Source organism: Orcinus orca, chromosome 3 (genome assembly GCF_937001465.1).
Source record: "Orcinus orca chromosome 3, mOrcOrc1.1, whole genome shotgun sequence".
In the NCBI taxonomy this organism is placed as follows: domain Eukaryota; kingdom Metazoa; phylum Chordata; class Mammalia; order Artiodactyla; family Delphinidae; genus Orcinus; species Orcinus orca.
The window spans coordinates 106,854,326-106,881,897 of NC_064561.1; the positions used below are offsets into that span (position 1 = coordinate 106,854,326).

Here is a 27,572-nt window from a genome sequence, read left to right on the forward strand (position 1 = left end):
CAAAGCAAATATCTGGCACAGGTACTAAAAAGGTAAAAAAGGCAAAAAAATCTGAATTCTGAAATACATCTGTCCCCAGTGATTTCAACTTTACGGAACTAACAGATTACAAATTGTACATTTGTTTTCCCAGTCAAGACACTGAGAATCAGGATTTTTGTTTTCTCTAATAGAAATGTTTCAAAATAGAATGCATACGTAGACTCTGGAGAGAAAAAGAGAAATGCAAGACTTGAGTAGAGCTATCCTTGTTTCCTCTTCCTTCCCTTTTCGGACAGGCAACAATTTTCTCTTGGGGCAGAACAGTAAAGGCTCTGCTGTACCATGACTCCAGGAAAAATAAAGGCACTTTTATCTGCCCGATTTCTTGTCAGGTGAAGGGAGAATTATACTTGGTGAATTTTCAAAAGCACCCTGAGCCTTCAATCAGGCCTCAATGTTCAAAGATCTCATGGAACAGAGGTTCGGGTTAACCAGAAGACTGGGCAAATGACTTGGTGATTTTAAAAGGCACACTAATAGATGCAAGCTACATTATTTGGAAGAAAGTTACTAAATTTGAAAATCAATTGCTTGCAGGGGGTAAATATAAGCATTAAATAGCATCACAAAGTTTCATTAGCTCATAGTTATAAAATTGGCTATTATAACTTTATACCATATATTTTGTTTGCCAACAGGTTTACCTGGAAAATATAAAGTATGCCTATTCGCGATCAAAGAAGGTGATAGCACTTATCACCTTCTAGCAGGGTGCATTTTTTTCTTATTTATTAACTATATATAATATCTTAAAATTAATAAATTATATATTAATTAATGTAACTATAATATATTAATATTTGTCTTCTCTGCTAGAATATAAGCTCTACTCTGGCAGAGGTATTCATAGTTGTTCACCAAGCATGTAGAACAGTGCCTGGCACACTCCACAAAACTTGTGGAGTGAATGAATAAAATATAAAAGTGAAAATTAAAAGAAGGAAATCATTCTACTGAAGATACTTTACAGTACAACAAAATCAGATAATAATTTTTAAAAATCATCTCCAGGAAGAGTTAATTTGTTCTCATTAAAGAAAAAGTGCCATACCACCAGGACCTCTAGCATCACTCTCAGCTGGAGAAAGTCTTCTCCATCATGGAGATGTCTTAGCACAGGGGTCTCCCCTCCCTAAAGACCTTGGCTCTAGTTCACCACTCTCAGAATAATAATCCCATACCTGGCTCTGGTACTTTCCATCTGAACTGATTCTACCATAAAATTTATACTGCCACTTATTCAAGGGAATAAAAACATGGTTTAAATGTTTAGCCCCAAGGTCCTGGAAACAGATCTGAATAAGAGTTGGAGCCAAAAAATAGACATGGATTGAGACTATAAAGATTTCTATGTTCTTTCTGCTTATCCAAGCATTGAATTTTGAGGTAACCACTGAAAAGCACAACTGCAGCTTTTGGTGCAATCACAATTTGATCATTAAATATCATTTAAGTATGAGCTATAGCTTTCCTGAAATATAAGGATAGCTCAAAATGTTTGGTAAGCTATAGATAACAACTGAGTGTATCAGACAACTCAGAAAAGATAGTGATGAATTTTGTGAAGGATAAAATTGAACCCCTTCCCCCTAATTACAATACCTCTCCATCTCAACATACACTGACTGCAACCCACACCCACACCCACAGTGTCACTACAAAAGAAAGTATTGCCTTGAAGATATCAATGACTTCCTTCTTGACAAATCCTCTTCTCAATGATTCTTTGGCCAGCATTTCATAATTTCTATTGTCTTAGTTTAGGTGGTATTCCACAATCCCAGATATTTTCCTGCTTTTACAAAGATCTGAGACATTTAACAGCACTCCTCACTAAAGTCATCCCATGGAGCTAAGTTTTCTCTTCTCTTTTTATTTCCATTGACAACTCACACATTTTTATAATATTACCTACTAGAGAGTGTGCTTTCTTAGAAAAGTTATCATTCTGATGTTCAGTGAGTATTCAAATATAGCTTCCTATTCAAAACATGGTTTTCCCTTTTTTTCAAAAGTTCAAATAAAAACAAAAGTTTAAAAAAATGTATCTATCCTGCATTCTAAATAACTCCTCTTAATGATTCTTCTTTTTATTGGCCAGGCTATTCCCTTCAATTCCCACAGCCACCATATTAGGCTAGGTCCATAGCAAACTTGAAGTAAACATGTCTATTGTAGGCTGAATCATAGCCCCCGCACCCCTGCAAAATTCACATATTGAAGTCTTTACCCCAAATACCTCACAATGTGTCTGTATTACAAATAGGGCCTTTAAAAAGATAATCCAGGTAAAATGAGGTCATATGGATGGACCCTAATACAATATGACTGGTGTCCTTATATGAAGAGATGAAGACACAGACACACATGGAGGAAAGACCATGTGATGACACTGGAAGATGACAAAAGAGAGACCCTCAGAAGAAACCAACCCTGCCTACACCTTGATCTCATACTTCTAGCCTCCAGAACTGTGAGGAAATAAATTTCTATTGTTTAAGACACCGAGTCTGTGGTAGTTTGTTACGGCAGTTCTAGCAAACTAATACAACATCCATCTCATTATCTGATCCATTAACTTGGCCAATGACCCCTTGTTCTCTGACCACAGTAAATATCTAGCATGTTTTTCTCTTGGCTATGGGTTTTTACCTCTTTATGCAATTTCCCTGATATAAAAGACACACATTAGGTGTCATTTCTGCTCCTCCTCTGCCCTTCCTTTCCATGTTCTCAATTATATCCATTACCATACTTCCCCTCAGTCATGCCACTCAAGATCAATTCACCCTAGATTTCCTCTTTAAATTAAAGCTTCCTTTATAAGTCCATCCTTGCAATAAAAAAAAAAAAAAACTAGTAGGCTCCTCCTATATCAATAATTGATCTTTTTCACTCAACTTGTATTCTACCTCCTCTTATAAGAATAGTTAAATTCCATTTTGAAATTCATATATTTCAAGTATGTATCTCTTATGCTGGAAATTTCCTTTGTGGTCTTTCCTTAAGAAATCTAAAAATACCTGATATCTCATGTACATTTTACTCATTTCCAAATTACTTTTAAGTGTTTATAAAAATGGAAGTAGGGCTTCCCTGGTGGCGCAGTGGTTGAGAGTCCGCCTGCCGATGCAGGGGACACGGGTTCGTGCCCCGGTCCGGGAAGATTCCACATGCCGCGGAGCGGCTGGGCCCGTGAGCCATGGCCGCTGAGCCTGCACGTCCGGAGCCTGTGCTCTGCGATGGGAGAGGCCACAGCAGTGAGAGGCCCGCGCACCGCAAAAAAAAAAAAAAAAATGAAAGTATTTTTTGCTATACTCTATTTGAGTCAACTCTAACCTGCTAAAACACTAATATTTAAGATACCCTCCTAGAAGGGCTAGCTCATCTAAGAAAACCTTAAGACCAGGGAGGTCTGTTATCACAACTACATTCTGGGAAAATTAATGCCTGCAAGTAAAAGACAAGACCTTAAAGTATAAAAAGCAAGTAAACAAATAAATGAAAAGCCACAGTTTTCAATACACACACACACACACACATACACACACACATTTAAAATACACATATTTCAAAGTACTTTAAATTATTAAAGAGGAACTATTATGCTTGCAATATCACATTTTGTATCACTGACTCTATTCACTTCTGCTAGTAAGATTGTGATTATGAAGAGGCACTGAATACTAATTTTAGCAACACAAACCAACTGTTTTCATGTTTACATAGGGCAAATATTATTTTTTTTTCATGTGCAACTATCTCCAACATGTTTCAGTCAAAAGAATTATAATGTAAATTAATGAGAATTGTATGGTTTACATTTTCACTAACTTGAAACATAACTTAAACAAAATGGGTTCTACTTTATTGACATAATTTCTAAAAGGACAAGTTTTAGACGAAGCTAATAATAAGTTAATAGTCTTCAAATATGTGTTACAATAGGAATATTACGGGAGCCACAATACTTATTTTCCTGAATTGTTCAATTGGATTAAAATATAAAAACAATAAATTTATAACATTTTATTATAATTTTTTCACCGATTTCTACCTCTAGACCTAAAACTAGACAAAGACAAAAGAAAATATATCCAGATGATGAGAGTTTACTAGTCTAGAACATATTCTATGAAAAGATGGAGAAAGGTATCATGACAATCAAAGAGATAATGACTGGTCTATTAATTTAGATATTTTTTCAGTAGCAAGAAACAAGAAACTCAATGCAAATAGGCTTAAACAAAAAAATTTTTAACGGAAGGGGAAGATTTATTGCCCCATATAAATGAACAGTCAAGAATAGGTTTAGGGGCTTCCCTGGTGGCACAGTGGTTGGGAGTCCGCCTGCCGATGCAGGGGACACGGGTTCGTGCCCCGGTCTGGGAGGATCCCACGTGCCTCGGAGCGGCTGGGCCCGTGAGCCATGGCCGCTGAGCCTGCGCATCCGGAGCCTGTGCTCCGCAACGGGAAAGGCCGCAACAGTGAGAGGCCCGCGTACCGACAAAAAAAAAAAAAAAAAAAAGAATAGGTTTATATTCACATACAGCATGACGCCATCCTCAAACCTCATCAGAATCCTTTTCTTAGCTTTGCTTCCTCTGGTTTAATTTTTAGGCTGTATATAATAGCCTCCTCAAAACTCCAGGTTCTCCCTTGGAGCTTCAATGGCCAAAAACCTCAATACTCACATCGCCAAGCTCAGAGGAGAAAAGAGAGTATGTGCCCCAACATTCTCACCAAAATCCTCCTCTGTTTTATTCATATGGACCAGTTTAGAATACATGTGCTGTCTTCAGGTGGTATACTCTAATAGATTAAGCTGAGTCTCACCTCTGAAGTTAGGCATGAAGTCAACCCAGTAGGGAATGGTACCAGGAAAAAGGGAACATGGATTTTGGCCAGCAAACTATCACTATAACAAGGATAGCAGATCTTCAAATGTTGAACACTACTGTTTCAGTGTCATATCATATGAGAGCTTCCACTTTTCAAGCCAACTCTGTGAGCACAGTGTTAAAGGAATTTATTTACCTTGATTGTATTAGTTTTCTATTGCTGCATAACAAATTAACACAAACTCAGAGGCTTTAAACAACACCCATTTATTGTCTTGCCGTTCTGTAGGTCAGAAGTCTGCACACAGCTTGACTGAGTCCTCTACTCAAGGTCTAATGAAGTTGAAATCAAGGTGTTCTCTTGGCTTCTTTCATCCAGAGCTCAGGGTCCACTTCCAAGCTCACGGGGTTGTGGCAGAAATCAGTTTCTTGTGGTTGTAGGACTGAGGCCCTGGTTTTCTTGCTGGCTGTCCACTGGAGACCACTCTCAGCATCTAAAGGATACTTCCAGATCCTTGCACCATGGACCCCTCCATCTCAAAACCACCAATGGAGAATCTCTCTCAAATTGAATTCCTCTCACATTTCACATCTGTCTGACTTGTCTCTGATCTCTAACCACATACTTAAAGGACTCATATGATTAGGTCAGGCCCACCCAGATAATCCCTCTCTAAGATTAACTGTTTGGGATCTTAATTACATCTGCAAAATTCCTTCACAGCAGTACCTAGATTTGATTGAATAACTAGGTGAAGGTATATATGCACAGGGGCCAGAAATCTTAAGTACCATCTTAGAGTTCAGTCTACCACACTAATATATTTTGGTTTCACTTTTAAGGAGGGTAGAGTAAGAGTGCGCTAAAGGGGGTGGAGAAGGCTTTTGTTTTCTTAACAAATCCATTTGTTTTGTGGAAATCCAACAAAAAAGAAAGCTATGGCACAAGAGAAATCGCCTAAAATTTTAAATAGCATGAAAAACACAAATAGAAAAGTAGAACAAAGAGGAGAGTCTGAGTTTTTAGTTCTAATTTTGGGTTTTTCTTTTTGTTTCGTTTGCTTTTTAGCAAGTCAAGTGACAAATCTGGAACCTTAAGTCAAAATGTTTTTTTTAAGAGGGAAAGAAAGTTTATCGTTTAAAAAAGAGAACTCAATTATATCTAAATTTAGAGTATAGGTCAAGCTTTTTCTAATGCTTTCTTAGAAAATAAAAAAGGAAAGCCAAAGAAATCTTCCCTAAAAATCCAAATCAAATATTAGTTTATGAAAGTTCTAATTATCTTGGATATTTTCTGGTTAAAAGCATGTATTGTTAAATGTCTCAGCTATACAATGTATTTTAAAAGAGAGAGAATGAGCAAAATGAACCATTTTTGTCTCTTAAGAAAAAAAGCTGTTCTTAAATTTTCCTCTGGATTAGTGATGTAAAAGTAAAGCATTGCCCTCTAGAGGAAAAAGAGCTCTCTAGAGCAGATAACTATTTCATAATAATGTAATGTCATTATATACATACTGTCCTGCTAATTTCAGGTTTATGTTCTTCTGTAGGGTATAGAAAAGAAATAGAATATAAGTTTGGTATAAGAAGTGCTAAAATTTTTTTTTAATAAATTTAGAATTTTTCAAGAGTTTGGTAAACTCTTTAATTTTTGGTATATTAATTTATAAACCTTTAACCAATTATTTGCACTGTAATCATGAAATAAAGGTCTGTCTTAGAAAATGGAAAGTTTTTAGTTTTCTTAAAATGTGTAGATTTAAATCTACCAGACTTTTTCCCAGCTACTAAAACAACAGAACCATGTGTATGTAAAATACATATGATCTTCTATTAAATTATAAAGAAAAGTGGCTAACAAAACTGACACATATAATTTTGCTACCATATTCAAACTTAATATTTAGGGAGTTTAAAAGCAAGTAAGAAATACAAGAGAATTTAAAATTTCAATGGCTATTTAGGCAATCCATGTCAAGAATTTCCCTATTACCAGAAGAGTTTTCAGCCTGCTCACATCATCCCAAGAGTCAAAGTCAGAAGCCGAATCGAGTTGTTTAAACATTCTGGTCTCTGCTTTTAATATAATTCATCAGTTGTTTTCAAATTATTCTCCCCAGAACCACAACCAGGAAGAGTTATGGGCACTGCCTCACCCATGTTTCCACCAGAGCAGACTTTCTCTAATCTGTTAGGGTTCCATATAAACTTAAACAGTTCCAGGTTTTAAAAAGGAAGGAAGGAAAAAAGGAAAGAGAAAGGAAGGGAGGGAAAGAAGGAAGGAAAAAAGATAAGAAGAGAGGGAGGGAGAGAAGGAAAGGAGAGGAAAAAAAGCAGCTTAAAAACTGTTGGTCTCTTTAAATTCCCTTCTTAGATTATATAACTATTTCCTTTGTTTTTCCCTCTCCAGGGTTGGCAGCAACAAAGATCTGGTTGCTTCAGGCTACTTCCTAAAATGAGAGATAACAGGAAGTACAAACCCAAGCCTAAAGCAAATGGATGAAAACAGCATAGAGCATTATATGTTCTTAGCCTAGATTCGACATTGTAGAAGACTTGTAGAAAATACACAGAAGAATATTTTACAATGTGGGTCTAAACACACTATATGATGCAGAAGATTTCTTTGTGTAACATGGCATTTGTCTTCCTCAACAAATATCTACCAGCTATCTCACATGACTTTCATAATTAGACATGTCCCTCCCACTTCTGTCTTACTCCAAGGTACCATGGTATATTTACACATTATAAATGTCTTAAATATTTACAGATCTACTAATATGTCACAAGATAGCAGGATGAGAGGTTTTAATGAACTATTAAGGGAAATTGCCAAGATAAGTTTCTGGTTTGCCTCTCTCTGTTGATTTTCCATAAGCAAATGATTAAACTGCTCTTTAGGAAAGGAACTGGGAACCATAGTTTTTTTGCATCTTGAGATTCAACCATATTGTAAAATTCTCAGTCACTTGTTTTGAATGCAAAGATTCTTTGACCAGGGCATGAGGAATTTTAGCACACAAACTACTTATACTCATGGAATCATGGAATCCAAATTGGCTAGGCTTACATCAATCCTAGCTTGTTTTCATCCCCTCTTCACCAGCAGTTATCAGATGTGGCAGCACCACCACAGAAGAAACGAAACTCTTCCTGAATAACTCTTAGAACATCCCTTCTGCTTTTTCCTGACATTTGCAGAAGTTGCTTACCACTCTAAACTTGCAATTAGTAAGCACTTCAGAAGCCCTTCTATTTTTTTATCCATCCAGTTGACCCAAATTCCATCACTGCTCTACCTCCAGCCTCTCCCACCCTCTCCTCCAAACCTACCTGGTAAGTGCTAAATCCCTTCTTCCCCCCAACTCAGTCACCTCATTTTTGTCTACTGCCAAATAATTTGTCTTCACATAACAGGGTTTAAAAATAACCCTCTCACTTAAGAAACTGTCTGATATAACTAAGCAGAAATGCAACTGAATAGACAAAGAATTAGAGAATAGGATTTTACACCAGAAATTTCTACAAAAAACATTTTGGAGCAGAGATGTTTAAAATTAGTCAATGATTAGTGTCACAACCCAGCTCTCAATCCAAATCCTATCCATGATTTCCTTTCACACAAGCTTGGAAGATGTAATAATGTTATATTAACTATCTTCAATAAATCATTTTCAAAATTAATCATGCCTTTTAAAGGTCTCCCCAAATATGATCAAATCCTTTATGTGTGACTGACTGCATGACAGGTTAAACAATGTACACAATGGATATCGGTGTTCCAAACGTACCCGAAGCATCCTGGAAAGAAAGGAGGCCCGGTGCTATCCCCTATTGAGAACGAAAGGTCGCCAAATTATCTATTGTTCTTGAGCCATTATAATAATAGCTCACATTTATTGTGTATTTACTGCATGTCGCATACTATAAAAGCACTTTTTTATATATTAACCTATCTTAAGAGTATGATTATTATTGGCATTTTACAGACGAAGAAGAGACGCATAGACAGGTTAATAATCTGCCAAAATTCACCATTGGCAGAGCCAGGATTTAAACCCAGGCAGTCTGGCTGTGGGCCCCAACTACCTTGAAAAGCCTCCAGAAAGTCTAGTAAGGAAATGTGTGCTTAGGTCCTAAAGATACTGCAGAGATTTCCCCATCTTAGCAAGCTAGCCTAAAAATTGTACAGCACCACAATAATGTTCTTTAGAATGACAATAAATACTTTATTTAAAGAAATGAAAAGAGACACAGGTGAAATGCAATGGTTAGAAATTCTCTGACTAACTATATAAGAGAAGGAACATTTGAAAGTCACAGATTGCCTATGAATATTCTTAATATAAGTTTCAAAACAGAGAAAGGATTCTTATATTTGGAACTTGAAAAACTCTGCCTTTTCAAGAAGACTAGTTCCTCTGCATTTTGTGAAAACCTTTTACACTCTTAAAGGTTTTCCATTCCTGAAAATTTCTTAAAATTTCAAACTGAAAAAGTAAAATAGGGAGTAAAAGAAGGTGAAGGAACTTAACTTGGAATAAAAACAAAATATCACCCTTAATTATCAAAACAAATATCTTACTTTTGGAAAAACAAACAACATATCTACATTAGGAAAAATAGTATACAAACTTGAAGCAATGTGAAATAATTCTTCTGTTTACTTTTCTAAACAAAGGTATGTGTTTCATGGTGATATCAAAGAGATTGATTTGAAAATGGCCTATCTGGTACTACATTGGACAACTAAAATCCACATAAATTAAACTATTTAAAAATAAATATAGGGCTTCCCTGGTGATGCAGTGGTTAAGAATCTGCCTGCCAATGTAAGGGACACAGGTTCGAGCCCTGGCCTAGGAAGATCCCACATGCCATGGAGCAACTAAGCCCGTGCGCCACAACTACTGAGCCTGCGCTCTAGAGCCCACGAGGCACAAGTACTGAGCCCACGTGCCACAACTACTGAAGCCCGTGCACCTAGAGCCCATGCTCCACAACAAGAGAAGCCACAACAATGAAAAGCCCGGGCACCGCAAGGAAAAGCAGCCCCCACTCGCCGCAACTAGAGGAAGCCCGCACACAGCAACGAAGACCCAACACAGCCAAAAATAAATCAATAAATAAATAAACAAATATTTTTAAAAACAGAAGGTCAAAAGACAACCCACAGAATGGGGAAAAAAATTTTTTTAATAAATAAATAAATAAATATAACTCATCCTTGAATTTGACTTTGAAAATTACATTACTCTTAAATCTATCAACAGCAAAGAGCCTTCTTTGGTCTAAGGGCTTTGGGAGGTCTGAAATTTTACAATATGGGGGCCTCTCTTTAATGAAAAAAGTAACAAACATGAAATTTTGTAAAAAAGTAAAAATTTGTTTAAAATTAGAAAAGAAATCACAACAAGTTATAGATTTTTAAAAGCTAAAAAATACAACAAAAACTTCACAAAAATGGAGACAAATATATTTTTATTATCTGTCTATTGCCATAATACATTTTTTCATATTTTTTTGGCTCTATACTATTTAACCACTTCTTAAAATATCAATCATTTGAAATATCATTTCGTATGAAGACAGGAAAGCTAATTTGGTCTTTTTTTCCAGAATGTCAGCCTTTAAAAAAGCCCACTCAAGCTAGGGTCCCTAAAGCTTAAGATTCACTATTTTAACCATAAGTTCACCTCTACTTTGCACATACGCTGTCAAATGGTTTTGAAATATGTTTTTCATACTAAATCATTTCCATTTCTATTCCATGGGAAATTTTTAAAACATAATATATTCTGATCATTGACCTCATACCAGGCTAAATTTTCCAATTCTCAACCTGAAAGGAAAAGCAAACATGGAGCTTTTTACTTCACATTTTCTTAAAAGTATTATAAATGTTTGAAACAAAAAGTATTATAAATGTTTGAAACAAAAAGGCCTTCTGAACCACAGCTCTTCATAATTACTGCAGAAAAGGTACATACTATATATGTGTTATATTCCAATAATGGTTACCAATGAAAATAAATAAGGAAATGTGTCTAACTGTAACTTTTCTGTAAGCATCAACTTCCTGACATGTCTTTTAGTTACATAATGAGCCTAAAGGAAAGTTCATCAACTGTGGTTCCTACACAGAATAAAATATTACATGCAAATTTGTTTTGAGGTCTTGAATATGTTGTTATCATCAATATAATTTTAGATTTATGTTATGTTTATATTACTTAATTTTGCATCATTTGTACTTAGTAACTATAGCGACCAACCTTCCCTCCAAATAACTCACTTTCCCATTTTTATGTGAAAAATAACAAATTTATTTAAGGCAAAAAATATGAAATTTAATTATCATTGAAAATATCATCTGAAATTCTAATTTTTTCAGTTTTAATGGAAGACTAAAATAATCTGTGTATGCCCTGGCGTCTACCAAAGGCATACTTCTCATTCCTTTTAATACGTACCCACCAAATATATGTAAAAATCATTCAAAAAAAGGGAAAACAACTCTGAGATAAGTGCCACTTGATTAAAGCTCAGGTAATACACTATTTCTATGTAAAAGTTAAAATTGTGATTTAGCTGTTTACCTTCACATTTGTAATAATACCTAGAATAGTTTTATATCAAAAGGAAAAAGATCTGAAGTCACTGACAGCCAATTAAAGTTTCTCTCAATATTTAAAAATTTTCTTATCAACAAGGACAATTAAGCACAAGTTTTGACTTACAAATAAAAGGAATAATAAACAAATAGTTCAAGAAAATTAAGGAATGATGAAAATTATATTTGAAACCAAAAGGTTTTATCTAATTATACAAGAAATAAAATTAGGATTATTCAGGTTTAATTTCAAGAAAAATGTAATGGTCAGATACAAAAATGTTGTGTTTTTGTACATAGTATTCCTCATTACTTTTCCATTTCTACATATTTATTGCACACTTAATACTTAACTTTTTAGTTACACTAAGCAAAGTAAATGACTGTGGTATTCGTTTATTTACTGTGTGGTTAATGTAATGAATAAAATGTGCTCTGTGTGCACAAAACCAGATTCAAATATTTAATCAGCAGTTGCCAAAACTATCTAAAGTTAGTTTTCTCAAAAAGTGTACAAGTTGAGTAGGACTTTTTTTTAAAAAATTGAAATTTTGTATTCATTAGTTTTCATTACTAATGTAATTTTAAAGTGCAAAGCCCTAAAGCATCTTGTAACTGGAGCCAAGTTTCACAACTCACATTTATCAGTACACAAATATTGACATTATGGTGCCTATCTCATTTGACTTGTGAAATTCTGTTATTCCTGACTCCCAAGGTACCATGATATAGACTTAAAGCTTTCCAGACACTTTTGCCCTTATCATGTAAAAAATCAAATGAGTCACACTTTGCTGCCAGATCAACAGAATAACAGGTTTCTTGGTAAAGATCATGGATATTTTTCCCAGAAAAATTCTAAATAAAAAATAGACCATTCATATTATCCGTAACAGCATCTACCTTTTTTAAATTTACAATACCTCAGTACACATAAGGTCTACTCTATTAAGTGTGATCCCAATGTTATTTTCTAGTCTAAACATATCCTCATAACATTCTGTGACTCTGCAGTTTTTCTGTAACATTAAGTTCTCAATTTCTTATAATACATGAATTTATTATTTACATTTTTAGTAGAGTAAATACTCTTTGCAACTTTGCAAAGCACTAGAAATGAATGGGCTTTACAAAGCACAAATCATAAAACAGAAAATTAGCAAAGTAAATACCCTCTGTTACAAAATGCAGCACAAGAACAAAGCATTTGCCAGGAAAGTACTCTAACTAATATCACCCCTCCCTTCCTCCTTACTTTTCCTTTCTTCACCAAATGTACACAGGCAACAAAGCAATGACAACCAATATTTCTTTTCCACTAACATTATCCTTACTCTCTCTCAACAGTGTGTACAGTATAGGGACTATCATTCTATTTTGTAAGTGGCTGATCACAAGGATCTCAAGAAAGTGGCCAAAGCCTCAAATTTGTCCCCATAATTTCCTCAATAATATCACATGCCAGAACAGCCCTGCAGTGCCCATAGTTCCTTCAAGTAGAAATGTTATCTTAAAATAACCCTGTCCTATACTTTTAGGGGAGAAAATCTATAACTGAATGCTATTAAGATAAAATAAATTAATAAAATAATTAGAACCCAATGACTTCCAGTGATGACTGGTGATATTTAATGCTTGAAATACCATGAATAACACATCTAATACTTTACGATGTCATACTTTTGTTTATCATTTGCTCTCATCTGTTTATAATGAACAGTCTATGAGGCTGGGAGATCAACGTTTACCATAGTTTACAAGTAAGGAAAGTGAAGATCAGAGAATTTAAGCAACTTGCTTAAGGTCACACAGCTAGGAAGTAACAGAAAAGAGGTAGAAGCCAAACTTGTTAATGATGCTTTCAGGACTATTTCTACCACCAGTGAATCTACATCCTTAGATTTAATGTGGTTATGTGGTTACACCATACTGAAGACCATGATCAAATCTTCTTTACTATTTTCTTAAGAGAAAGCAACATCTGATGAATTCCCCTAAAATTTTTGAAATTCCATTTGTATTACTTCTATCATATCTATTTTTTAAATTTTGTTTTACTTTGTATTGAGGAAAGCTATAATGGAATGCTTTGGTCTTCTCTGGCTGTCGTCAAGCTCTATTTTACTGCTAACAGTGAAGGCTAATGCTAATATAAAGTTATAACAGTGTGTTATATAGAAAGGAACTGAGGCTACTATTTTGGACCAGAACTAGGAAACTGTGCACACAGTAACCCCAAATCAGTAACAATGAGAAATTTATTTAGGACTTTCCTCTATAGTTTGAAACCTAAAGAATATCCATTCTTCCGTCCCCTAAAAATATACCCAATTAAATAAAGGTTGGTAGTTACCAACCAACCTCCTGAAGTAAAGGTATTTTATCCTCTGGATAATATCTGAACTTTAAAAAGTATATGTTTTTTAAACAGAATATATTCCATCATAATGTTGTTAGTCTATTTTTTAAAAGAATGGAGAAAAATATAAGGAGAAAGAGAATCTGAGAAAGAAGCAGAAGCAGAAGTAGTAAAAGCAGGAGGAGGAGGAGGAAGAGGAGAAGAAAAAGAAGCAGCAGCAGCAGCAAGAACTTGCTGCCCCTCTCCATTCCCTCACTTACTTCTCAACTCTTTATAATCTGATTTTTGCTCACGAGACTACAGAATATTCTCTACATCAAATAAACAACCTTACTCAGTAGCTTGTTTTCTGTCCTTATCCCATTTGAACTATCAGCAGCAGCATGTGACATGTTTAATTTCTCTATGTGTTAAAACTATCCTCTTGGTTTTTAAGACAATTCTCTTCCCACAGATTTATTCCCTGATGTGTCTTTTATTTCCATTTACCACCTTAAATGTTCATGTCACCCAGAAAAGATGAAGGTATTTATAATAAACTTAACTGAGTGCCAGAATAAAGCTCAAGACTATTTTAGGTACAGAAATATACAGCACCCAATAAACTAAAATCACAACGTCTGGCAGTTAATGAAAAATTACCAGGCAGGCAAAGAAGCAGAAAAGTACAAGCCATAAAGCAGAGAAATTAATCACTAAAAACCAACTCAAAAATGACACGGATGGTACATTTAAGAGACAAGGACATTACAACAGTTACCATCACTATATTCCATACATAAAGAAACTAGAGGAAACTTGAGCATGTTATGTTTAAATGTAAAAGACACACCAAACCCAACTCAAACTTCTAGATGTGAAAACTACAAATGTCTCAAATGAAAAATTCACTGAATATAACTAACAGCAGATTGGAAACTGCAGAAGAAAACAGCAAAGTAAAAACTTGAAGACATGGCAATAGAAACTATCCAAAATGAAACATAAAGAGAAAAAAAGACTGAAAAAAAAATGAACAGGGTTATCAGTAAGTTGTGAGGCAACTTCAGATAACCCAATATGTGTGTAATCAGAGTCACCAAAAAGAAGACAGGGGCTTCCCTGGGGGCGCAGTGGTTGAGAGTCAGCCTGCTGGTGCAGGGGACACAGGTTCGTGCCCCAGTCCAGGAGGATCCCACATGCCGCAGAGTGGCTGGGCCCGTGAGCCACGGCCGCCGAGCCTGCGCATCTGGAGCCTGTGCTCCGCAACGGGAGAGGCCACAGCGGTGAGAGACCCGCGTACCGAAAAAAAAAAAAAAAGAAGAAGACAGAAAAATATTTGAGGAAATAAAGGCTGAAATGTTTCCAAATTTGATGAAAACTATAAACTCATAGATCTAAGACACTCAATAAACCCTGAGCAGAAGAAACATGAAGAAATTACACACAAGCACATCATAATAAAGTTACTTAAAACTGATGACAAAGAGAACATCTTTAAAGCAGCCAGAAGTATAAATTTTTAAAAATAATAATAGAATATCTTTTCTTGTAGTCATGTTTCCTTTAAAACCAATCTACACTCCTCTTTCTGTAGCTTTTCCAATTAGGACCAATATTTTATTTTTAAGCTAGAAATTTATATATACATACAAACATATATAATATATAATTATAAATTATATACTTAATATAAATTAAATATAAAATTCAGAAGCAGTGCTGGGAGTACGGTGAGGCAAAAGAAGAGAAGTTCCTCCAGCATAAAATTTTAAGGATGTACTTACCTGACCCTGAGAGGGACTGCCTCCTTAAATTTTCAGCCTAGGAGTCCTTCTTGCCTCTCCCTAGGCCCAGCCTTATTCTGCAACAATCATCAAAGAACCTCTCAATGAGTTTTACTGACAAACATTAGAGCCTCATTAGGAACTTAAGATTCCTAAAGATTCACTTGTATCCTAGAGTTTATATTTTCCAGGAAACATTTAAAATTCATCTCATTTGTCAACTAACAAGCAAAAATTCAGCGCTATTTAAGTGTCTGAATCTTCTGAGGATACAACACAAGATCCTTACTTTAAGAAGTTCATGTCTAACTGCCAAATGTAAAATAGATAGCTAGTGGGAAGCAGCTGCATAGCACAGGGAGATCAGCTCGGTGCTTTGTGACCACCTAGAGGGGAAGGATAGGGAGGGTGGGAGGGAGACGCAAGAGGGAGGGGATATGGGGATATATGTATACATATAGCTGATTCACTTCGTTATACAGCAGCAATTAACACAACATTGTAAAGAAATTATACTCCAATAAAGATGTTAAAAAAAAAAGTCTAGCAAGGAAAGTTAACAATTGAACACTTACCATGAAAAATGGTAAGTATTAAAAGGAGGTATGGACTAGGAGCTTCTCAGGCACTGGGAAGAGAAAGCCTAACACTAAAGATTGGAAAAGGGTTCCAGGGAAAGGCTCTGCAGGATGAACAGTGCTTCTGTGGTAGGGGATGCAAATTCATGACTACAGACCGAATATAAGAAAAAGTGACAGTGCATGCACAATGATTACATGTCAGTGTGCAGGGAGAAGAGGGAGTGATGGGAACTATGGCAAACTGGAGCATGGTCCAAAAGGTGCAGTTACTCAACTTAGCTAATGGTTGCTATGTGGGGAACAGGTTCACCATGGTCAGATATTCCATTTTCCCAGAGGTTAGAAACTTGACATTTAAAATTACTTAACCTCTCTGAGTTTCAGTTTCCTCACCGATAAAATGGGAGTAACACTGTCTACCGACCTCACTAAAGAGGGCAAGAGGACTAGCAGAAAGCACATGTGAAATATGTGGCATAGCATTTGGTCAAAAGTGGTAGTCAGGGCTTCCCTGGTGGCGCAGTGGTTGAGAGTCAGCCTGCCAATGCAGGGGACACGGGTTCGTGCCCCGGTCCGGGAAGATCCCACATGCCACGGAGCGGCTGGGCCCGTGAGCCATGGCCGCTGAGCCTGCGCGTCTGGAGCCTGTGCTCCGCAACGGGAGAGGCCACAACAGTGAGAGGCCCGCATACCGCAAAAAAAAAAAAACAAAACGGTGGTAGTTATTAGCATTTTGAAGAAACAATAATTAAAAACAAAACTAAACCATAAAATCCATACCAAACTGAGTTTAAGTGTTTTTGTTCATTCAGGTCATAATTCAATCTCTTTCCGAGTTCTTAGTTTGAAGTGATGATAACAACAAAACAAGCAGAAATGGCAGTTAGCAGAGACCTGCGTGATATGATTCTAGACAATTAAAGATTCTTCTAATGCACTGAAGCACTGTGCACCAGGCACCTGCATGACAAGCATATTAAACAGAGAAAAATTCCTTAAAGAGTTGATGTACGGTGGGGGTTGGGGAAAGGAGGCAAGGAGACAGATGATTAATAATAAACATTATAAATATGTATTATATATCAGCAAGTGATAAGTGCTGTTAAAGGAGAGCACAGACTATGGGAAGATTGGGACTACAGGGTTGGTGGAGATGAAATTATAATTTCAAATTGGTTGGTCAGAGCAGATCCCATTGGGAAGAGAATATTTAGGGGAAGATTTGAAGGAGGGGAAAGACTTGGTTATGTGAATATCATTCCAAAAATAGATGCATAATCAACAATTTTCTTAATTTGTATATTACTGATTCTCTATTCCAATTAATTCTCTATTAATCCTCTTTTTAGTCATATCAATTTTTTCTTACTCTTTCTTACTCAAAAAATATTTCAGGTAATTTGTTAGAAACAATGATCAAAAAGAAAGATCAAAAAGAACACTGTTGGGGTTCCCTGGTGGCACAGTGGTTAAGAATCTGCCTGCCAATTCAGGGGACACGGGTTCGACCCCCTAGTCCGGGAAGATCCCACATGCCACAGAGCGACTAAACCTGTCTGCCACAACTACTGAGCCTGCACTCTAGAGCCCGTGAGCCACAACTACTGAGCCTCCATGCCGCTACTACTGAAGCCTGCATGCCTAGAGCCCGTGCTCTGCAACAAGAGAAACCCCCACTCACCGCAACCAGAGAAAGCGCAGGTGCAGCAATGAGGACCCAATGCAGCCAAAAATAAAATGAATAAAATAAATTAATTTAAAAATAATAATAAAAATAAATAAAATAAAATACTATAATTTTAAAAAAGAACACTGTCATTTAGTGAGCACTCAATGAACGTATTTTTAATGTTTTAAGAGGCAAATTAGATTAGCATGTTTAAATTTCAGAGATGATCCTTCAGCTAATTTAAGTATCTTTAAAATAATGCATTTAATAGCACTGTCTCTATAAAATCTCAAATAGGTGACCAATATTTTTTAGCACAACATGCAAATATACTGCCATTCTAAGTAGACCAGCAGATTTGTTTCTTGAGAAGCAACCATAAACTATACAATTTTCTATAGGAAAGCATAATAAAAAGAGCTGATAAATAAGATTCTTGGGAATAATTACCCAGATTTTTTAGTAATCAGATCTCTGTGTGTGCTCCAAAAAAGAAGAAATTACACAACCAGACTAACTAAATAACATCACTTCAAGAAAAATAGAGAAATGATAAAAACTATAAAAGATTATAAATGTTTAACAGAGAAAAATGAACCATATAATAGAGCTATGAACTCTCTAACAGTTCTGAAAAATATTCAAGCTGAATTATAAAATAAGTGTTCAAATATATATTTTAATATCCTCCCCAGCACATTTCAGTATTTCCCTGAACCAATTTTATGTACATGTAATTTATGTTCCTGTGTCAAACACCTGAATGTTATAAATATATTAGCACAAAAACCTATTTTGAGGATTTTATTAAATCAGAAGTATGTACTAGTACGCTTCCACTCAGTTGAAGAAGTTAATACAAGAGCTGTTGGCTAGTTACAGTACAAAACTGAGCCAGGAAAAACATTCATTTATTTATATACTACAGCACCTGAAAATGTTTCATTTACACGGTGCCCAGAACCACCAAATTTATCAGACTCTCCCATCCAAGCAAAGGCTACATTTCCAAAGACACTGTAAAATTCAAACTAATTTTAAAGTAAAAACTAGCATTACATAATTATATCTAAAAATGAGAAAAAAATAAAGAGTATTCTGTAAATGATGAAAAAAGTAATGTACAAAAGATTTTGTAAAATAAAGAATCTTATGCAGAGATTGTGGAAATAATGATCCTAAGAACATTTTATGCAAAAAAATCAAGACTGCATATGATTAAGATGAAAAACCAGGGGGACTCATAACATAAACGATGTTATGTTATTACAGGGAGACATACATGTAGGAGACCTGAAATTTTCTATTTTTAAATTATTATTTATTTATAATACTTACAATCAGCCTTTTAATATAGCATGGAAAAATTATGGCATTTAAATACTCAAATCAAGTCAGCCAGCACCCACAAGGTCGGAGCCTAACTAAAAATTCACATTATTCACATATTTCAGTGGGTCACAACTAGGGTCAATTCTGCCCCCCAGGGGCATCTGGCAATGTCTGGAGACATTTTCTGATTATCACAACTGCGAAGTAGGGGAAGTGGCACTACTGGTATCTAGTGGGTAGTCAGGAATGCTGCTAAACATCTTCAATGTACAGACAGCACCCCACAGAAAAATTATCCAGTCCAAAATATCAATAGTGTGCAGACTGAGACACTCTGCTATACAGATACATGCCTTTGTTTAAGACCCCGTCTCTGGGTCAGTCAGCTATGACCAGAATAGCAGAGTCAAATGGAACAATGAATAGTCATCTCCATAAAGAATCCCTCAGAAAAGGGCCATGTTTTAGAAGACAACATGACTGGCCTGTCCAATTTGTCAAGAAAACACAGAGTACCTTCTTTGTGGCCATCACCAAATTGCTCTTCACACCTCTGTCCCATCTGTCCAGGACCTCTATTTGGCTGAAAGTTAATATGTTCGAATCTTCCATGTGTCTTTCTTTTTCACTTTTTATTATGGAAAATCCACACATACACAAAACAGAATAGTATAATGTAGCCATCACCCAGCTTTAGCAAGTATCAACATTCTTTCATTTTTGATCTTGTCATTTTCATTTTTGGTTCTACCCCTCTTGTTTAGTGGTTTTGCTGGGGCATTTAAAAGCAAATCTCTGTCAACATATTATTTCACCAGTTAATACTTCAGTTTCTTCCTATGTAATTTACCCCTGAAGAAAGATACTCAGGATCAACTGGATATGATCAACCTGGAAAATGGGCAATAGAATGAAACTAGTTTAATAAAGTAAGGAGTTAATGGGAGGGACCAGAACAGACATCCCAGATGTGATAGGGCAAGCCTTCCATGGCTATAAGAAGTAAGCCAAGGGCTGCATACCAAAAGATAGTAAAAACAAAGGCATTTATGGTAGATGCATTCAGACATAGATTCAACAGTTAGGACCTATATGTAGAGTAAGGCAGCAGTGAGATGATATCACATAGTTGCCAGTGATAAACCAAGTGTCTGTATCAGGAATGTTTGTGAGTCCTAACTCTCTTGCTAACTCTAACAATTTGATAGCTACATGGAGTGCTCTTATAAAGATTCCGGCACTCCAAGGAGGGAAAAAAAATCCAAGATCAGTGAGGAATAGGGAAATGGTAGCACCTAAGCCCCAGAGTTGCCATTTCTTGTCTGGGAGTTAAAGTAATAAACCCTGGAAAGGAAACTTACCTTCCATGTAAAACGCAGGCATTACCTGCGAATCCAGGAAGCCAGAAGAAAGTCAAAAGTACCATGCATCATACTGCAGACTCACATAAAAGGCTGGCCTGCTCCTTGGCATTCTGCCTATTCTCTACCAAATGTGGGTGGCCCCACACAGACAAACTTGTTCATAAAATACCAACAACACAGGAGCTGCACGACATGCGAGTGTACTATGACTACATCAAAAGAAAAGAAGCCAAGAATCCTGCTGTAAATTCATGGGAAGGATTTAAAACCACAGGTTTAAACCAGAGACACTCAACTCATTAACATATAGTCCAAAAGAAAGAATATGTACCCGGCTCCTCTAGTTTCCAGTCTCAAACAGTGTCGTGTATGTTCTTTTCAAAATTCAAGTCTGATTATGTCACACCTTACTTAAAATCCTTCAGTGATTCCCACCTTGCCCTAGAATAAAGTCCCAAATCATAACACAGCCTGACCTCACCCTTGCCTACTTTTCCTCCTCCAGTGGCACAGCATTCTGCCTTTCTCCATCCATACTGACCTTCTTTCAGTTTCTCTTCCTTTCTTGGATAAAAAACATTTGCACTTGTTATGCTCCAGGCACTGTATTAAGCACTTTTCATACACATTTCATTTAATCCTCTCAAAACCTTAGATGCGTTATCATCTCCACAAGAGAAGTTAAGTGCCTTGCCACGGAAGAGCCAAGTACAGTGAGTGCTTAATTAAAGGTACTATACCTCAACTAAAGTCTTCTGCAATAAAGACTTGCCAAAAATGTAAGAAATTTGTTTTTAGATCATAAGCAAGCGCTAGTCTCAAAGTGTTTGGTCATATTTTTTAAATTAAGTTAAATATAAAAATACAATAATGCCCCCACTCAACTCAGGTCAGACCTCTGACAATCTCTAGTGTTCTCCAGAAGTTGGAATTAAAAAAAAAAAAAAAAAAAAAAGCTGAAAGGCCTGTTGTAAAATCCATGAACTTTTTTATGACAGGACAAGCAGAGTTATGTGTAGACACCAACAATTAAGTAAACCAGATCATAATAAATTATATGTGGATACAATAGCCAGTGAGAAGTAAAAGCTAGTAGACAATTTAGAAAGAGTAGACCAGATCTTGTCTTCTTTTTGGTTCTTCTATACAATCTAAAGGCATTCAATTGTTTTTTATTCTTTTTTTTTGGCTGCACCCCGCAGCCTGTGGGATCTTCCCCGACCAGGGAGTGAACCCTGGCCACCACAGTGAAAGAGCCCGGCATCCTAACCACTAAGCCACCAGAGAAGTCCTAAAGGCATTCGATTTTAATGAATAATAAAACAACATATTCAACAATGTGTCAATGCATCACAGTTTAGTTTAATATTTGAGATTCAAATAGGATTTAAGTCATGGAAGTCAAGCATTGTACAAATATTTTCTTTCTAAATGAGTAAAGCAAAAGCTGTGAAATTTAAGCTTCAGTTATTTTAAAAACTCTAAATTATCCTTATGATACAGGCTAAGTGGAGTGTCATTGTACAATATAATGGCCAGCCAGCCATTAAAAACTTAAAGTATATTGGGACTGCCCTGGTGGCATAGTGGTTAAGAATCCACCTGCCAATGAACGGGACACAGGTTGGAGCCCTGGTCCGGGAAGATCCCACACGCTGTGGAGCAACTAAAGCCGTGCGCCACAACTACTGAGCCCGCGTGCCACAGCTACTGAAGCCCATGTGCCTAGAGCCCGTGCTCCGCAACAAGAGAAGCCACTGCAGTAAGAAGCCTGCGCACCACAACAAAGAGTAGCCCTCACTCACTGCAACTAGAGAAAGCCCATGCGCAGCAACGAAGACCCAATGCAGCCAAAAATAAATAAACAAAAACAAACTAATAAATAAATTTTTAAAATTTTTTAAGTATTTTTTTTTAAGAATTGAGGATTCACTGCACCAAAAACAGGGTGTGAGTCTATTGTGTGAATGGAGACATATATAAGGTTTTCATCTGTGTTCAAATGTGTATGTATTAATTAAAGCACTAAGCATGAACAATTTGTAGCTGTTTTATAAGCCTCAGGAAATGAACAAATCTTGTAAATTTTAGATTAATTTATTCAGGAGAACAAAATACATTGACTTTCTTTTCTCTGTGCTATTTCCTACCTCTATCCTATTGTATGTGTGCATGTACATTTATAACATTATGTTTTTCTGATTACAAAAATAATGATATACATTGTACTTCTGAAATGCAGAAAAGGGAAAAGAAAATTTTTAAATACTACAATTCAAAGATAATCATTCCTCTTAAAATTTTAGTATATGTTCTTCTAGATTAGATACGTATTCTCTTTTACAAAGCTATGAAAATATTGTGAAAACTCTGTGTAACTTTTTTAATATAACAATTACCTTTCCAGGTGCTTAAATATTTTTCCAAAACATGACTTTTAAATAACTCTGTGTATGTTTTTACTGTAATCTAACTCGAAAACGTTTTGGAAATTGGTAAAATATAAATAAATATTAACCCTCATAGCATAATATTAGTTTAATCTGATTTTTGTCATTATTGAAAGGCAAAATAATCTACATCATATTGTAAATTAAAATAAATTGAAATATGACACTTGAATTTAAACATATGTCAAAATTATTCGATGGATCAAGTACTCTGTAACATTCAGATTTTTCAACAAAACAATATAATATTCTGGAATCAGAGAAACAAAAGTATATTGTTATAGGTTTTAAAATATAATAATTAGATTGATGAGGATTGTAAAGACTTTCTTTTAAATAAGAATAATAAATAGCCCACAAAATACAGGGCCAATCACATTTTTTTTTTTTTTTTTGCGGTACGTGGGCCCCTCACTCTTGTGGCCTCTCCCGTTGCGGAGCACAGGCTCCGGACGCGCAGGCTCAGCAGCCATGGCTCACGGGCCCAGCCGCTCTGCGGCATGTGGGATCTTCCCGGACCGGGGCACGAACCCGCGTCCCCTGTATCAGCAGGCGGACTCTCAACCACTGTACCACCAGGGAAGCCCAATCACATATTATTTTTAAGTGGATCCTTTTTGAAGGAGGAAGATAATAATTTATCCAATGGAAGAAAAGGAGAAATTACAGAGCATGCAAGTTACAGTAATATTTAAAACTTTATTTTGAAATAATTTTAGGTTTACAGAGCATGATAAAGAAGGTACAGCGGGCTTCCCTGGTGGCGCTGTGGTTGAGAGTCCGCCTGCCGATGCAGGGGACGTGGGCTCGTGCCCCGGTCTGGGAAGATCCCACGTGCCGCGGAGCGGCTGGGCCCGTGAGCCATGGCCGCTGGGCCTGTGCGTCCGGAGCCTGTGCTCTGCAACGGGAGAGGCCACAACAGTGAGAGGCCCGCGTAACGCAAAAAAAAAAAAAAAAAAAAAAGAAGGTACAGCTTTCTTTAATTTTCCAACCCTAAGATCTTACATAAGCACGGTACATTTATAGAAACTAAGAAGTTATAATTGGCGTAACACTATTAACTAAAATTCAGATTCCAGCAGTTTTTCTAGCAATGCTCTTTTTCCGTTATATGATCCAAGCCAGGATACATAAGCATGGTAAGATCTTACATAAGCATGGTACATTTATAGAAACTAAGAAGTTATAATTGGTGTAACACTATTAACTAAAATTCAGATTCCACCAGTTTTTCTAGCAATGCTCTTTTTCCGTTATATGATCCAAGCCAGGATACCATGTTACATTTAGTCTTGATGACTACTTATTCTCCTCCGGTATCTGAGTCCCTTGGTCTTTGCTTTTTCATGACCTTGACACTTTTGAAGAGCATTCTTGTGGTATTTTGCAGAATGTTCCTCAATTTGGGCTTGCTTAATGTTTTCTCATGATAATACCAGGGTTAGGAATTTTTGAGAATACTAGAGAGGTGAAGTGCCCTTACCATCACATCATACCACAAGGTATATGGTATCCACATGACTGAACTAGTGATGGTAATCTTAATCATTTGATTAAGGTAATGTCAGCCAGGTTTCTTACTATAAAATTACTGTTTCCCTCTCCATACTCTATTCATTAGAAATGAGTCACTGAAATCCAAACCACCCAGAAGAGGGAGAATTAAGCTCAACCTCCTAGAGGAAGGAGTATCAAAGCATTTGTGAACATATGTTAAATCATTAGAGTAATTAATAAATATTTGGGGGGAGATACTTCCAGGCTATGCAAATACCCTGTTTCTCCTTAAAGTGTTGCCCACTAATTTTAGCATTCATCAGTAGATTTGCCTGCAGCAATTATTACTGTGGTACGTTAATTGTGATTTTCTATTTCCCTTATTCCTTTTACATTTATTATTTGAAATTCTTTTGTAAGGAACATTTGTCCCTTCTCCATTTATTTATTTACTTAATTATTTATGTCAGTATGGACTCACAGATATTTATTTTATTCTTTGGGTTATAATCCATACTATTGTTATTTATTGTGTTGCTCAGATTATTCCAACTTTGGCTATTGGTTCTTTCAGGTTGGCTTCTTCATTAACACAGCAGAGTAATTTTTTAAGAGTAACATTCAGTGTCTTTTAGATATTTCCAAAGTTGTGAACATCACCAATATCTAATTCCAAAACATTTCATCATCCCAAAAAGAAACCTGTGTAGTTTTTTCTCCTGACACTTCTGACACGAACTCTGTGGATTTTTTCCCATACCAACAATAAATTCTCCAACACTAACTGGGTATATCTAGGGTTTTGATGCATTTTAAATTAATTTTATATATGATGTGAGATAGGGGTCCAACTTCATTTTTTGGCATGTAGATATCCAGTTGTCCCAGCACATTTCTGGATTCTCAATTCTACATCATTATCTATATATCAGTCTTTACGCCAGTCCCACACTGTTTTCACTACTGTTGCTTTGAGGTAAGTTTTGAAATTCAAAACTGTGCTCCAACTTTTCTCTTTTTCAAGGTTTTCTGGCTATTCTGTGTCGTTTGCCTTTCCACATGAATTTTTAAAATCACCTTGTCAATTCCAGCAAAAAAAAAAAAAATGCATTTGGGATTTTGAAAGGGATTGTATTGAATCTATAAATCAATTTGGAAAGGATTTCCGTCTTAACAATGTTAAGTCTTCCAATCCAATATTTCCATTTATTTAGGTCTTTTTTTCATTTCTTCAATGATGTTTTGTAGTTTTCAGTGTACAAGTCTTACACTTTTGTTAAATTTATTCCTAAATATTTTTTCATTTTTGATGTTACTACTATAAACAGAATTGTCTTAACTTCATTTTTGGATTATTTATTCCTAGTGAATAGATACAGAATCGAGCTTTGCATACTGATCATGTATACTGCAATCTTGTTGGACTCATTTATTAGTTCTGATCATTTTTGTGTGTGTGTATTCCTTAAGATATTCTATACACAAGCTCATGTCATCTGTGAATACAGATACTTTTACTTCTTTCTTTCTAATCTGGATGCCTTATATTTCTTTTGCTTGTCTAATTGCCCTAGCTTGATCCTTCAGTACAATGTTGAATAGAAGTGATTAGAGTGCACATCTTTCAGTTGTTCCTAATCTTAGGGGTAAGGCTATCAGTTTTTCACCATTAAGTGAGACGTTAACCTTGAATTTTTCATAGATGCCCTTTATCAGTTTGAAGGAGTTCCCCGTATTCCAAATACGTTAAGCGTTTTTATCATGAAAAGATGTGGATTTTTTTCAAGTGCTTCTTCTGTGTTTTGAGATGATCATGGGTTTTTAGTCTATTGTTATGGTCCATTTTATTGATTGGGTTTTGCATATTGAATCAACTTTGCATTCCTAGGATAAACCCCACTTGATCATAGTGTATAATCCTTTTCCTAAGTTTGCTTGATTCTGTTTGTTAATATTTTGTTGAGAAATTTGGGACTCTACATTCACAGAGATGCTTATCTGTAGTTGTCTTTTCTTGTAATGTCTTCATCTGGTTTTGGTATCAGAGTAATACTGATTTCACAGAATGATTTGAAGCATTTTCCCTTCTCTTCTAGCTTTTGTAAAAGCAGAGTAATTAAAAAAAAGATTTATAAGACTTTATGTGCTCATTTAACATTCAGATTTTGAGTGAAAAAAAGATAAAAAGATAATTATATAAAGGATTTGCAGGAGCATAGACTTCTGCTTTGGGCCACTGTATGGTAACTAGTATTGGACTTATCAATTATAAAACTGGGCAAAATATATGACTTACTGCTTTTATAAACTGGACAGCCTGTAGTACAAAAGGGAACAAATCAGGTGAGCCTCTGGGGCTCTTTCTGCACCTGGTGCAGTGAGGAGGAGCTCAAGTAAAAACTGTCATTCTCACGGAGCTGACAAGGCAAAGACTGGAGATTGGAGTATTGCAGCAACTGGAATCTATGGGGCAGGATTCACAGACGAGGGAGTTGTGGTGAGGAGGTAACATAGAATTATGCATAGTAGTTTCCTTCAGGACTTTGGCCACAGCCAGAACTATGCATTTCAAGATAAGACTCCATGAGAATTAGCAGACGGTAGCTGCCAAGAGCTGAGTGGAAAAAAAGAGAAGCTGCACAAAGCTAGAAAAAGTTCAGGGCAAAGAGAATGGAAGGATCTTGTAGAATTTCTCAGGTACTCCAGTTGCAACTCCCAAAAGGGTCTTCCTTAACAGTAAGAACCAAATCTAAAAGAAGAGACAAAGCCTAGGACTAAGGACAAATCTAAAATAGACCTACATTAACAAATCATTACTCTAATTCTGACAAATCAAAAGGATCTTCCAACAATTTTTTTTAATGGGAAAAACATTTTTTTCCTTTTTTTTTAAATTGAAGTATACTTGATTTACAATGTTACGTTAGTTTCAGGTGTACAGCAAAGTGAATCTGTTATACATATACATATATCCACTCTTTTTTAGATTCTTTTCCCATACAGGCCATTAAAGAGTATTGAGTAGAGTTCCCTGTGCTATACAGTAGGTCCTTAC

The 27,572-nt window shown here is 35.9% G+C and overlaps 1 protein-coding gene and 1 long non-coding RNA gene across 2 annotated transcripts in view; one reads left to right on the plus strand and one right to left on the minus strand.

Annotated features, from left to right (window-relative positions):
- The window catches only part of LIX1 (limb and CNS expressed 1), a 999,195-nt gene that overhangs the window by 881,896 nt on the left and 89,727 nt on the right, over positions 1–27,572 (plus strand). The window lies entirely within an intron of this gene.
- Positions 1–27,572, minus strand: part of LOC117195654 (uncharacterized) — a 98,371-nt gene that overhangs the window by 59,460 nt on the left and 11,339 nt on the right. The window contains exon 2 of the long non-coding RNA XR_007476321.1: positions 15,625–15,701. This is a non-coding gene — a long non-coding RNA (uncharacterized LOC117195654). The remainder of the gene's footprint in view (positions 1–15,624; positions 15,702–27,572) is intronic.